The sequence below is a fragment of the Centroberyx gerrardi genome, chromosome 12, assembly GCF_048128805.1.
Source record: "Centroberyx gerrardi isolate f3 chromosome 12, fCenGer3.hap1.cur.20231027, whole genome shotgun sequence".
Taxonomy (NCBI): domain Eukaryota; kingdom Metazoa; phylum Chordata; class Actinopteri; order Beryciformes; family Berycidae; genus Centroberyx; species Centroberyx gerrardi.
Genome location: NC_136008.1, coordinates 19016717 through 19030097, shown reverse-complemented (window position 1 = coordinate 19030097; position 13381 = coordinate 19016717).

Sequence of the window (13381 nt, the reverse complement as noted above, 5' to 3'; positions counted from 1 at the left end):
GAAGCACCCTCTGTGCCCTGACATACGCCCTGACCACAAAACCTTACTGTAACTCCCTGAGTAAACTGGTCGTGGATGTGGCTACAAATGCATGGCACCCAACTTCCACAGGGCGTATCCTGGACTTCCAGCTCACTGTTCGGCCACGGCTTCTAGTTTGGTTGTATCTTTTTATATATGTGTCACTACCACGTCTTCCCCGTGACACAGTGAGCTTTGGAAAGTAAACATACTGCTGAGTATTGGACTGCAACACCAGGTCAAGGCTGGTGCTGACTGTCTCTGGCAGGATTGTAAATTGCTGGCCTGTGTCTGTTTGCATTTCCCAATCCCTAAAGCCTCCGCTTGTGTCGCTGACTTGTGCCTAGTCATGCATTTTGCACCTTGTCCCACTTCCCTAATCCTTTTCCCTTCTGTGTGTGTCTTTTCTCTGTGAATTTTTTCCTCTATTTTTCCTAATTTATTGGTAGCATCACAAGAAATCGTACATGCTGCTGACATTTTGGCTGAGCACCAGCTGGCTGTGACTTTGTGGCATACGATGTTGCATATCCTATTTACAAATGTGTTTGTCACAAGAGTTGTTAAAACGTTCCTGGCACACAGCAACCTGCTGTATCACAGGAGTTAGACATGAAGCGCTGGTGATTGTACCATTTTAAAGCACTACAAATGTAAGTGGACAATATTTATTTCACTAAGATGATTTGTGTGCCATCAAATGTTATTATAAGGCTTCAACTGTTTTGAGAATAAGTATGTTGTTGAAAAGGCAGTTACAGCTACACTTGCCTTGCTAGCTTTTTAGCCTGCTTACCAGAGAGATTAGCGATTAGTTCCTGCCTTGCTTTTCTTATAGTAGCTCATATTTGCTACTAATGTCGAGGTTGCAAACAACTGTTACAGAATAATTATACTATTACATACTGATTAGTATGTAGCATGTAATAGGTTAGTATCCAGTTCTGTGGTGTGTAGCCACACCACAAACACTTAGCTATCTGTTGGTACAATATCTCTACCAAACAAATCCACAAATCCCTTCAGTGTGTGTCCATAACAAATTAATCTCACACACAAACACAAATGAATCTGGATTAGTTGAAGAGCAAAAGGCTGGAAGCTCTGACCTGAGCTCCTTCACCCACTTCACACCCACTCCAGTCTGCTCGTACCTCATAGGCATTGCTTTTAACAAGAGTAATATGGACAGACAAGGACAATTACTCACCCATGGTAGGTGGGACACGAGTAAACTCTCAGTATTACCAGTCCTGTAACAAGCCGAGACTAAAGACAACTAGTAATCAGTGAAAATACCACAAACAGCAAAGTAAAGAGAACTGAAAATTCCATGACCAGCCAGAAAATACTGTCCTGTATGTTGATTCTCCACCCACATGCCTGTGAGCAACCCTGCTCAGATTATAAAAAAGTTACAGAGGCCAAGATGCTCGTTCAGTTCTGTACATAAAAATGGGAGATTCCGATTTGCTAACCAAGCCACAAGCATTTTGCACAAATAAACCCTGGGAGAAACTGTGGTACAGACTTTGTGCTTCTAAACTGTACAGTATGGTACAGACCTTCTGAGTTTCACTCACAATTTGACATGTTTTTGCATTTATTTTGCAGTTAGGGCTAGGAAAATATACTTATTTTAGGCTTGCATCCTGCAGTTTTCAGTTTGCTGTTCCTTTGTACAGGAGAGTGGGGCTTGTGATTACCACTTATGTCTTCAAAATAGGTAAATAATACAAATTTCTTCATATTAAAAAGGCAGTGAAAACAAGAGTATAGTACTGTCAGGCACAAAGTAGTTGACACTCATTTTGACATGGGTTTTATATTGCATCTTTCATGTCAATACTGCAGAATATGGGACTATAAATATTGTATTCCTGGGTTATTAGACAGATTTTGACAGGATGTAATACACTGTAACAGTGGGCTATGAGATATATAATGGCTACACAAGCATTCACTGCTTTTCAACCTTTTCAGTTTTTACGATTTTCCCGACATGGGATTACCATGGATTCAATTAAGAAATGTAATCAAAAGAAAAATACTGTAATGCCAAACCATACAGACACAAATTGATCTAAATGAATTACAAAAATATTTTTTTACAGAATATAATTGATTCCATAAGTATTCATGCCCTTTGCTGACACCCTTAATCCGCTCTGGTGCAACCAGCTGTTTTTAGAAGTCCCAAATTAGTGAAATGGAGATCACCTGTGTGCAGTTACGATGAAGAAATAATTTCAGGTTAAATGCACCTGTATCTGGAAGGTGCCGCAGATGGTTACCACATTTCATAACTACACCATGAAGATGGAGGAAATTTTCAAATTAATCTTGAGTAAATTTCTTGAAAAGCATAATCCAGCTATATGAAAACAGATTTCCAAGGCATTACCAAGTCCCTTGAAACAAAATAAAGACCATCATAAAGAACTGGGGGGAACAAGACATGGCACAATTGTAACAATTAAACAAAATAAGCAAAAATTGAGTGTCTGGATGAGAAGGGCGCTAAAATGTCTAAGGCAACTCTGAGGGAGTTGGAGTCTTTTATGGCTGAGATGGGAGAAACTATGCATACTATAACAGTGGCCCAAGTGCTTCATCTGTCTTGCCTTTATGGAAGACAAGCCTGAAGAAAGCTGTTTTGGAAAAAAAAAAAAAAAAATCCTGGTTAAGAGTTTGCCTAAAAGTACGTGAGAGACTGAGTGGAAGAAGGTTACATGGTGTGATGAGAGGAAAACTAAGCTTTTTGGCCTTGATGCTATAAGCACTATGTTGGGCGCAGGCCTAACACCGCACATTACCCCGAACACACCATCCTCACTGTGAGGAGAAGTCTGCAGGAGAACTGCAACCTGGGAGAGGATTTATCTTCCAGCAGGACAGTGACCCCAAACACACAGCCAGAGCCTAGACCTCAACTGAATTGAGAATTTAGAGCAGGCCTTGAACATTTCTGTTCGCTCATGGTTCCCATCCAGCATGATGGAGCTTGAGCAATTTAGCAAAAAAAAAAAAAAAAAAAAAAAGATTGAGCAGAAATTGCAGTGTCCAGATGTGCAAAGCTGAGAGAGTTGTCCACATAGACTCAGAGCTATAATTGCCTCCAAAGGTGCCTCTACCAAATGTATACTCACGTGGAGTGAATACTTGTGAAATACATTTTCTTTTTATATTCAGATTTAGATCAAATCATTTAAATTTGTTTTTACTTTGACATTGTAGTATCTGTTGATCAGTGGGGGAAAGCCTATTTAAATCAAGTATGATCAAGCAATAAGTTTATAAGTATGTTTTACAGTGATTTTAGAACAGCTTAGAGGTGATGTTAGATACAAAACAAAGCATTGTGTATTTTTTATTTTTTAAATTAATAAATAACAGTGTTACTCATCCTCTAAGCAATATACAGTAGTTCTAGTACCTTTAATGAGTGGTGATTTTTGTCTGGAGCATGAATATTTAAAGTAGTTATGTGGTCCCAGTTGTGCATTTTCCGGTATTTACAAAAGCTTTGAATGTGACACTGTCAATCACAACTGAGGACTGGAACTATTTGTCTTATAAAACAGAAAACAGTTGATTCAGAAAGTATTCCCTTTACAGGACGCCTAATTCCATAATTGCGTGATTTAGGCGTGTGATCCCCTGTTGCAAAGCAATAAAATATAGAAAAGTTCAAGGATGGTGAATATTTTTTATAGCCGCTGTAGCAGTAATATCAACAAGTGAGAAGTATATTTTGGCTCCAGTATATATTTTTGCTACTGCTTTACTACGCAAATGTCATGTATACCAGCTTTTTGGTCTCAGGGAGCAAAAACCATAGCTGTCCCACTTTTTACTTCATGCTGCAGTACTGCTGTACGGTGGCTCTGTCTCCCACAGAAACTACTGGGTTCAAAATGTTCTCTCTTTCTTGCTGCCAAAAAGTGCAAGCAACCATTTGGCAAATCTTTGTTTGACAGACACCTGTTTTGTGTTTGAATATACCAATTATGTTATATAACATTCAAGACTGTAGAATAGAAATAACGGAAGATAAGGGCCTTCTATGATGGCTTCCACTGTACACATAAATAGTATAATGGATATAATGCAGTCAAATCACAAGATATACCGTCTATAGTGGTACCCAAACCTAGATGGGGTAAATATTCATGCAATACATAGTGTTATGAGTTATTAAATAGCTGCCATTGCCTATCAGTACAGTATAGAATACAATCTGCTATTGCCTAGGCTGAGGATTACAAACTGCATCAGTTTTTGAGGAGGTTCAATAACTCACTGAGGTGACATGGGACCAGCACTCTCACTGTGCTGTGCAATAACTTGAATCCAAGTGTGAAATTCAATGCCTGTACATTGTGTTTTGTTGTTGTGTGTCCTCCTCCATGTTTGTAGGCAGTTTTCTCAGAATTCTTTCCTCACGCTGCTACGATTATCAGTGAATTGCCTTGACACTGATGATGTTGTCTTGTCCCTTTTTTATTGGCTGTAGACTAGCACCAGTCGGAGGATATATCCTTTAGAAATCTATACAGCCGGGGGTTATGCTTGTAGCCAAACCTTGACAGGGGTGAAGAGTGGGATTCATATGGAACATATTGTTGTTATGAGCGGTGGAAGCTGTCCAGCTGCATGTAGAGCTCAAGAAATGTACAGGATCATATGGTCAAAAACCACAGCATCGTTGCTCTCCACAGCTAAAACCCTGTCCCCCCCCCCCCCCCCCCCCACACACACACACACACACACACACAGCACTCACATACACACATGCTCGAACACACAAGACAAATACATGTGCACTTGCACACACTATCTCACACACAAACAAATGCACACACACACAAACCACCCAAAACACACAGCACAGTCGCTCACATGCACACACAATTAATGCTGATATAAATCAACTGCCCAGTTTTTTGTTGGATAGCGGAGCGATTTTTTCCGAAATTCCACAAAATGATCTGCTGTAATTTACGGTGTGTTTTCCACCGAGGGGAGTGATACCGGGTTCTGGGCTGTAAACGTTTCTCTGCCATGTTTATTTTCATTTCATTTTGTTCTGCCTCTACTAACACTTTACCTTGGTGATTTAAGGAGGCTAAGAGCTGCTCTGGAAGACAACCAGCTAGCTGCGTGTGCGTGTGTGTGTGTGTGTGTGTGTGTGTGTGTGCGTGTGTGTGTGTGTGTGTGTGTCCCTAAGGCACTGAGCTACTGAATTCTATTCTATTGCACTCTGTTTTATTCCATTCTGCAGTTTGACTGTGACAAGGTGGACAGGAATCACCCCATTTGTCATCAAAATCATCTCAAAGTCTGTCTGTTAATTAGAGGGGAATTATTGATATAGCATTGAATTAATTCCAATTATACAACATATATACTAGATCTTCACATTGTCTTCTGTTAGCAGTTTTGGTTGTGCTACTGTTAATTAGCCATTATTTTTGAGTTGTGTGTTTTGAGATCAAATTGTTCTCAGTCATTTAAACCTGTTTGGTTTATTTCTTTGCTATTTATTTTTAATATGTTGTGTGCATGCAATTAAACAATTAGGTTTGCACTGGGAATGCATCATCTGTTCCTGAGTATATCTTCTACCTTCTTATAGACTCTTTGGCTGTTTTGGCATATCAATACTGAGACACACCAGGACTGCTCTCTTTCTGTGTGAGTGTGTGTGTGTGTGAGTGTGTGTGTCTAGCTATACTTACGCACAGCAACTTTTATTTGTTTCTATTTTGTTCTATTTGCTGAAATAAAACTGTAAAAGTAAGAAACACAAACCTCTGCTAGGCATTTTAAAGTACAAGCCTTTGCTTTCACCTTCCTCATAATCATTTGGTTTAATTAAATAAAGGATGTAAAACAGAGCAGGTGAATGTAACACATGCCATAAACCAGAGGTAAGATTAATGGCTGAATAGTTGCAGATTCATATCCTGTGATGAGCAATATGCTGTGGTGAACTGTGACGGCTCAAAGCTTTTCTGGCACATGACCAGGACAAGATGGCTGCTGACCGACCTGCCACTCAGGTTCAAGCTGTTAAATTATTATTTTTTATTTTTTTTGCACAACAGCAAAAAGAAAGAGTTAACTAAAGTGACACATACGTTGTCAGCCAGTGAGTGTCGCTCATCAGCCAACCAGTCAATCACCCATTCAGTGAGCCAGCCTGTTAGACAGCTTGTCAGCAACCAACTAGCCAATCAGCCAGTCAGTTAACCAACCAATCAAAAGAATCAGCCAGCCAGCCAGCCAGCCAGCCAGTCAAATCAGATCCCATCATGTGGGTTAAGACTATTTTTCCTTAAGGAAATCTGATTAAGCACGAAATAGAAAGCGAGAGAAACAGGAGGCTGCATGAACCATGTCTGGAGCATGCACACACGCAAATGTATGTGTGTGTGAATAAAGTCAGATATGTATCTGTGTGTGTGTGTGTGTGTGTGCAGGCAGATCCCAGAGTTATTTTCTGTAATACCCCCAGTTTCATTTCAGGTTTGGTTTGGGTCCAGGTGGTTGGCTTTAATGCAGACCAGATGGGAGACGCAGAGCGGAGAACGGCCCGATTTTTCCAGCGTTTCGGTCGAACCAGGGCTTTGCTAATAAAAGCAGAGGAGATTTTCACAGTTCCGCAGACAAAACCTCGCATTCTAATTCTCTAGGGGGGACGGAGAGCGAGCGAGACCGCAATGTTATACTTTGTTTTTATTAAAGCGGGTGATTGACAGCTTGGAGGGAATTTTCCAGCATTAAACCAGGGGTCTTATTGGAGAGGACAGAGCAGAGAGCACAGGGACCTGGCGAAGCAAAGCAACGCTCTGGCAGGCTGCTACTGACTGAAGACTTGGCTTTCTTTCTAATTCTCTCTTTCTTACCATCTCTCTTTCTCTCTTTTTAGTCTGTCTCTAGCTGAGGAAAGGCTCTCTGTAGTCAGTATTGCTCCTGTACCTGCTCCTCTCCTCCTCTCCTCCTTTCCCCACTGTCGCACACATTTCCTCTCCTCTCCTCTCCTCTCCTCTCCTCTCCTCATTGCTGTTTTCTTTTGTTTTATCTCTTTGGTTCTTCTCCCTTTCCTACCTTTCAACTTTTCATTTCATTTATTTCATTTCTGGTGTTGTCTGCCTAATAACTGCATCTAGGGTGCTCTGAGGAGGGCAGCATGTGTTCATAGTCGGATCTGTAAATGCCTGCTTAGAGGCTCATAAAACCTAAAGAGCCTCCTGATTCACAGAGCCTGTAAAAGGATGAAACACTTGCAGCAGCCCTGTGTGTGTGTGTGTGTGTGTGTGTGTGTGTGAGCGCACTTTGGGCAGGGGTGTGTCTCATTCTCTATCTATCTAGCTATCTCTCAGAGTATCTACAGTATTTCTGCATTTCTATCTCTGTAGCTATCTATCTGTCTATCTACTGTATAGTCATTTCAGTTCATGTGTGAAAATGTAACATCTTTGAAATGTAACAAAATTTCCAAAGCACTAAAGTAAAAGATAACATTTTTACATTAAATACCTTCTACTAGTAGTGTGTGTGTGTGTGTTTGTTTTGTTCATACAATGTTCTCAGGTTGTGATAATGCATATTGGGTAGCTAAGACATACCATGCCTCCTTTTCCTAGTAGCTCTTCATTTTGAAGTCACCATAGTTAGGAGGAAGTGTCTTGTCTCGACATCACTTGTTGAACAGTCACCAGATATTCTGTTTTTCTTTGGTTGCCAAGATTTCTTATGTCTCCCTTTGATTGCCAGTTGGTGGTTACTGAGCCTGTGCTTGGTTAAGGTCCGGTACTGTTTTCCATTTCCATCAGTAGAGAGCTTTTATGTCAAATCTTAAAGTCTTTTTAGTACCAGAAAACTTTCTGAACTACTTAATATTTTAGTTTCTTTCTCCCAATGTTCAAAATATATTATTGACATTGCTTTATCATTTCGTTTAGGGTTAGTATTCTCAAAACAGTTGAACTGAGAATTGTTGAGGTTTGAATGTGTAGGACTAGTTATTCTTGTATAGTCTTTCCACTGCACAAGTGCTGTACCGTACCCTACTGGCCTGGGTCTGGTTTGGCTCTGAATGGCACAGGATCGGTACCTTTTGGTTTTCCATTGCAATTTTTAACATATGGGACCCTGCCCAGAACTCACATGTGTAACTATAGCAAATGCAAAACCATAGCAACCGCAGCGTCAACATCGACATGTCTCGACTTATTTTTGAAAACACTTTTCCATTAAGATCATTCTGCACTTTCTCGTTGGCCAATAATGTCTTCCTTTTTCCCATTGTTGCAGTGTTTGTTCCATTGTTTCTTTATGTTTTGTCTCGTTCTCAACTTTCTCGGACTTTCCACTTTCGTTCCGTTTGTTTACACCATAGATTGTATATTTAAAAATGGTGGATGTGACTGACTGTTGAGCCTGTGCATTGCTTGTGCATCGCTTCCATGATAACGACAATCCTGCCATCACCCTTTAAAAGTGGGCTGGTATCAGATACATAAGGCTGCTGTATCAGCATCCTGAACAAAATATAATGGGAAAACAGCCATCTTGGCTCCAGCTTGGATCCAGCTTCCAAACTCTTGGTTTTGGAAGCGTTGTGTGGGCATCTGTAGAGGGTATCAAATTAGACTTTAGGTGCTTCCAAAAATTTGATGTTAGTTTGTGGGTGTAAATCATATATAGTATCACAGGATATTTTTTCCCTACATACAATTGTAGGGAGCTTTGAACTGTATAGCTGACAAATGACTGAGTGAACCTGATACACGAAACTCCCACCAGGCACCTTGTTGCAGGCTGATCTCCACCACGACACCTTGACTGAGTTTTGGGGTTGAGGGTGAAAAGTGTTAAAGGTTGCATTACTAAGTAACCTCCCACAATCCCAGTAAAGAGTGATTTATGAACAAACTACACAGAGTCAGTGGTGAAAATGGCCAGACTTTCATGGAGGAACCTTCTTGTAGTCACTTGCCAGCGAATTAAGTAACTGGCGAGCAAAAAGGGAATTTCCCTACAGAGGTCAATAAATCACATTATCATCGTCATTATTTAGACCAGAGATAGGCAACCATGTGCCACGCAGGTTAGGTAGGTAGTATGCAGGTTTTCATTCCAACAAAGCACCTTCAACCACCTTCTTATTCATTCACTCACACAGATATGCAGACACACTCTCTCTCTGTCTCTCTCTGTCTCTCTCTCTCTCACACACACACACACACACACACACACACACACACACACACACACACACTTTTATGTCAAGCCTAAACAGTTAAGCTATCATTTCATTGAGGATTGTTCTGAAAAACTGGAGCTAACAACAACGGGGGAGGACAAGGGGAAACAATCATTGGCTGGAGAGAGAACACTGGTTACCTGGCCAGAAGCTGGCGGTTCAGGATATGTAAAGATGCCTGACAAGTGGAGCTGAAGAGAAACAATTGGCCTATTAAAATCAGGGTGTGTTCAGGAGACAAAACATTGTGCAAGGCTCACAACTATTCAGTTGATGAGAGATTTTGATGTTTCCCACATGTAATCGCTGAAAAAAATCAACCGAGTCTGTACCATAACGCTGTTCCCCCGCAAAGATTTACTAATGGAACAGTGTTCCAGTGCTTTCCGGCCCATTTCCAACTCTGCTTAGGCCGATTTTATATTACGGGGGAAACTGGTTCCTAAATTTAGATTGATTTATAAAATCATACTTAGAGTATATGTGAGTTCTGTTTTGGGGAACATTTCCCTTTAATTGTTCAACGTTAAAATACACATTCTATGTGATGTTCTGGTATTTCAATTTCAGTGAATTTAAACATCTTGAACATGTCATTCTTCTGAATCACCTCCATTCCTGAGGGACTGGAAAAACAAGGTTCTTCTGTGATTCTGAGGTCTTTTGGTGTCACTTGTGGGAAACATTTTTGAAAATGGTGACTGAATATGATTAATGAGTACATGAGTGATGTGCACTCAGTGATCTTACAGGCACATAGGCCTTCACCATACACACATGCATACACAATCTTACAAATATATATACTGATCTTATAAATACGCGCACACACACACACGCACACAATGAAGCTTCCATGGTGGTATCCTCATCAGGAGGAAATGTCTTTTTAACAACCAATTAAAGGTGAGCCAGGCTGCTAGCTAACCAGAGGAATGTTTACACAGAGGGGCCATCAGAGAGAGAGCGAGAGAGAGAGAGAGAGAGAGAGAGAGACTAAGAGAGAGAGAGAGAAAGAGAGAGAGAGAGGGGGTGGGGTGGGGGGGTGGAGAGATTCAGAGAGAGAGGAGACAGATAACGAGAGAGGGGAGATAGAAAGAAAGACAGAGAGGAAGACGGAGAAAGAGTGAGCAGAAAGAGGTAGCGTTCAGGATTTTGGCACTTTCACAGGTGTGCACAACAGGGGTTTGAGGAGGAAGGAGCTTGTGTGTGTGTGTGTGTGTGAGTGTGTGTGTGTGTGTGTAAATATATATGTGTGTGTGTGTGTGTGTGTGTGTGTGTGTGAGTGTATGGAGCTGCCAAACTGGCCACCTGTCTTTCCCTCGTTGTAGTTTTAGTGTTTCCTTTCATCCGGCCCTCGGCAGCACAGCTCCCACTTGGAGCAGTTAGCCTCCTGCCGTGTGTGTGTGTGTGTGTGTGTGTGTGTGTGTGTGAGTGTGTGTGTGTGTGTGTGTGTGTGTGTAGCTCAGATCCCAGTTGGGTTAGAAAGACTAATGCTCCTAAAGGTGCATTTCACTCTTTCCCCCACATTTTATATCTTTGTTCTTTTTGTTTTATTGAGACAGTTCAAGTGGAGGGAGGAAGTTGGCCAACAGGCCGACAGAGCAGCAGAGAATACAAGAGGAAAGTTCTGCTCCAATGTCAACAGGAGGTCATGCTTCAGGAAAACCTGCGCTACCTATCCGTCTTTAATTAATAGGCCTTATTCAGCTGGGTGCCATCTGAGCGCAAAAACACAAGTGGGTTGGAAAAAAAACAGGAAGTGCTCCTGACTCCTGCATCGATTCTCATGTTATGGCCGTTGAAAACATTTTAAAAAAGCACAAAAAAAATAAAAATAGTGAAAATAAAAATAGACAATAAAAATGACTAGTAGATGCTTTTTTAAATGAGAGCGAGTCCAAGAGCCTCATTCAAAAACTACGCTGATTAAAAACAAATTGGATTTGAGTGAGTTGCGTCATTTTGATTATTTTGATTATTGAAGTGGAATTTTACGGTCAAGTCTGCTTCCTACTCACCCACTTCATACTTCAGTCAGTATACTGCAGTGGTGGGTGGGGCTAAAGTCTATAGTCACCCCATTAAAAACCATCATCCACTAGCCTTTTCACATTGTTCAAATTTCTAAATGTTTCTGAAAACACTCAGATTTGTAAAGTTTCTGCTGAAGGCGTTTCTGTATTATTAGATTGTGTACAGAGTAACAGATGGAGGCAAGTAAAGAACGTGAATCACATCATTTTAGAAAGCGATGTATGATCATTTCCACAAGTCACAGTCCCACTAAGGTTCAGGTGTGCCACAGGGAAATCAATTGGCAGTGTAATTTTCAAATTATTGGTGAGCTCACCAGAGGACTTAAAGCCTTAAGTTTCATGTGAATGACAACACTTATGTGACATCTTATTCTTTCCTAAGCCATTTAAATACCTTCCAAGTTGGCGTTTTCCTTGTTTATGACTTCACTGGGTTCTGCCAGTTGTCTGTTTGATTCAAAATCCTGTTTTGTTTTCCTAGATAGCCTTCAAGCCCCATTGGCATCGCTGCCACCTAAGCCTCTCCCAAAGCCAGCGTAAAAACTACAGCAGCTCTTTGACTTTGTCTTTTTATTGCTTATGTTATCGGTAGCCAAACACCAGATTTCCATGGGGGCATCATTGTCAAAGACCATTATGATGATAATGAGAGCCAGTCGATTCTCCAACCTCCGGTTCACCTTGGTCCAAAACCGCCCACTTAATACGCCACAGCAGTCTGCCCCTCAGCTGATCTGTTTTCATCAATGTAAAATACAGAGATCATTAGACAGCTAAGCTATATCACAGATCCTTCTGCTTAGCGTGTGTGTGTGCATGCGAGCGTGTGACTGCACGTGTGCGTATACGCCCACATACGTCCATCTATTAGCGCATATGTAAGTTCATCTGTGTCTGAGCTGAGCGCGTCTGTGTATACGGTCATCTGTGTGTGCGCAGACGTGTGTGCATGCGTGTGGAGTGTGTGTGTGAGTGTGTGTGTAGGCGTAGGGGGAACCTGATCTGTTCTGTGTGGGAGTAACCAGTTCCTCTCCCCCCCCCTCTCTGCTGCAGAGACAGACGGCCTGCTAGAGAGATCAGACTCTCAGACTAACTGGACCAGAAGTCATTAGGACACACTAGACACACAGCGCTTTTCAAAACTATTGCTTCCCTTAAAAAAACTCTCAGCAGTAAGATTATCTTTGTCTCGCTGACTTATAATAGATCTAAGATCTTTTAAACAAGACACCCAGTGCTTTTCAAACCTCTGTTTCAGGAACTAGCAAGCAACGGGGACCACTTACAATGAAAGGATACCTTAACTTGAGATTTGGTCTGTTGTTTTTGCTCAACACTGTGTTACATTCTGGAGAAAAAAATCTGCTCTGGCACTTCAGTTTAAAGGGCATTTCAAGCATAATATGCCAGAACTCCATTTTGTCCTTTTTGTCTTTGGTGTAATTGATTCTCCAGGAAGAACTTTGCAACTATCTTTAGTTCATTACTTGGCTGTACTATATTTTTTTCTATACCCATAAAGCAGTCTTTTCGCGATGAAACTTTATTTTTCAGTCAGTATCCCTCCATCACACTTTAACTTATACTTTTTTCACTTCCATTATTTTTGCAAGTTATTTTACAACAGATCGAGTAAGTGTCCTCCAGATGACATCACTCAGTGGACAAGTTCAAACACATTAACTGTATAAATGACTGTTTATAGTTTTGGGATGTTTGTGAGATTATACACACAATAAATCAGCTTTGTTTTCCAGTGCCCCTTTCACCAAAACTGTTTGCTGGCAGTACGATCAAGTGACGTTTGAATTTTGAACTGTCGGTTATTTTTCTTCACCAGAAACTTGTCACATTGTTGGAAAAAGACTCATAATTGGCACCTCAGTTACCCGAGAAACAGCTTGTTAGTATTGTTAAAAATCATTAGGACACACCAAACCAGTGCAAACTATTTGGTCGCAAGGACCAGCAGGTTGATTGCCTCCATTTAAAACAACCACCCATTCATGTTTCACTTAATAGTGGAAAATAGCTCCCGTTATGTAGT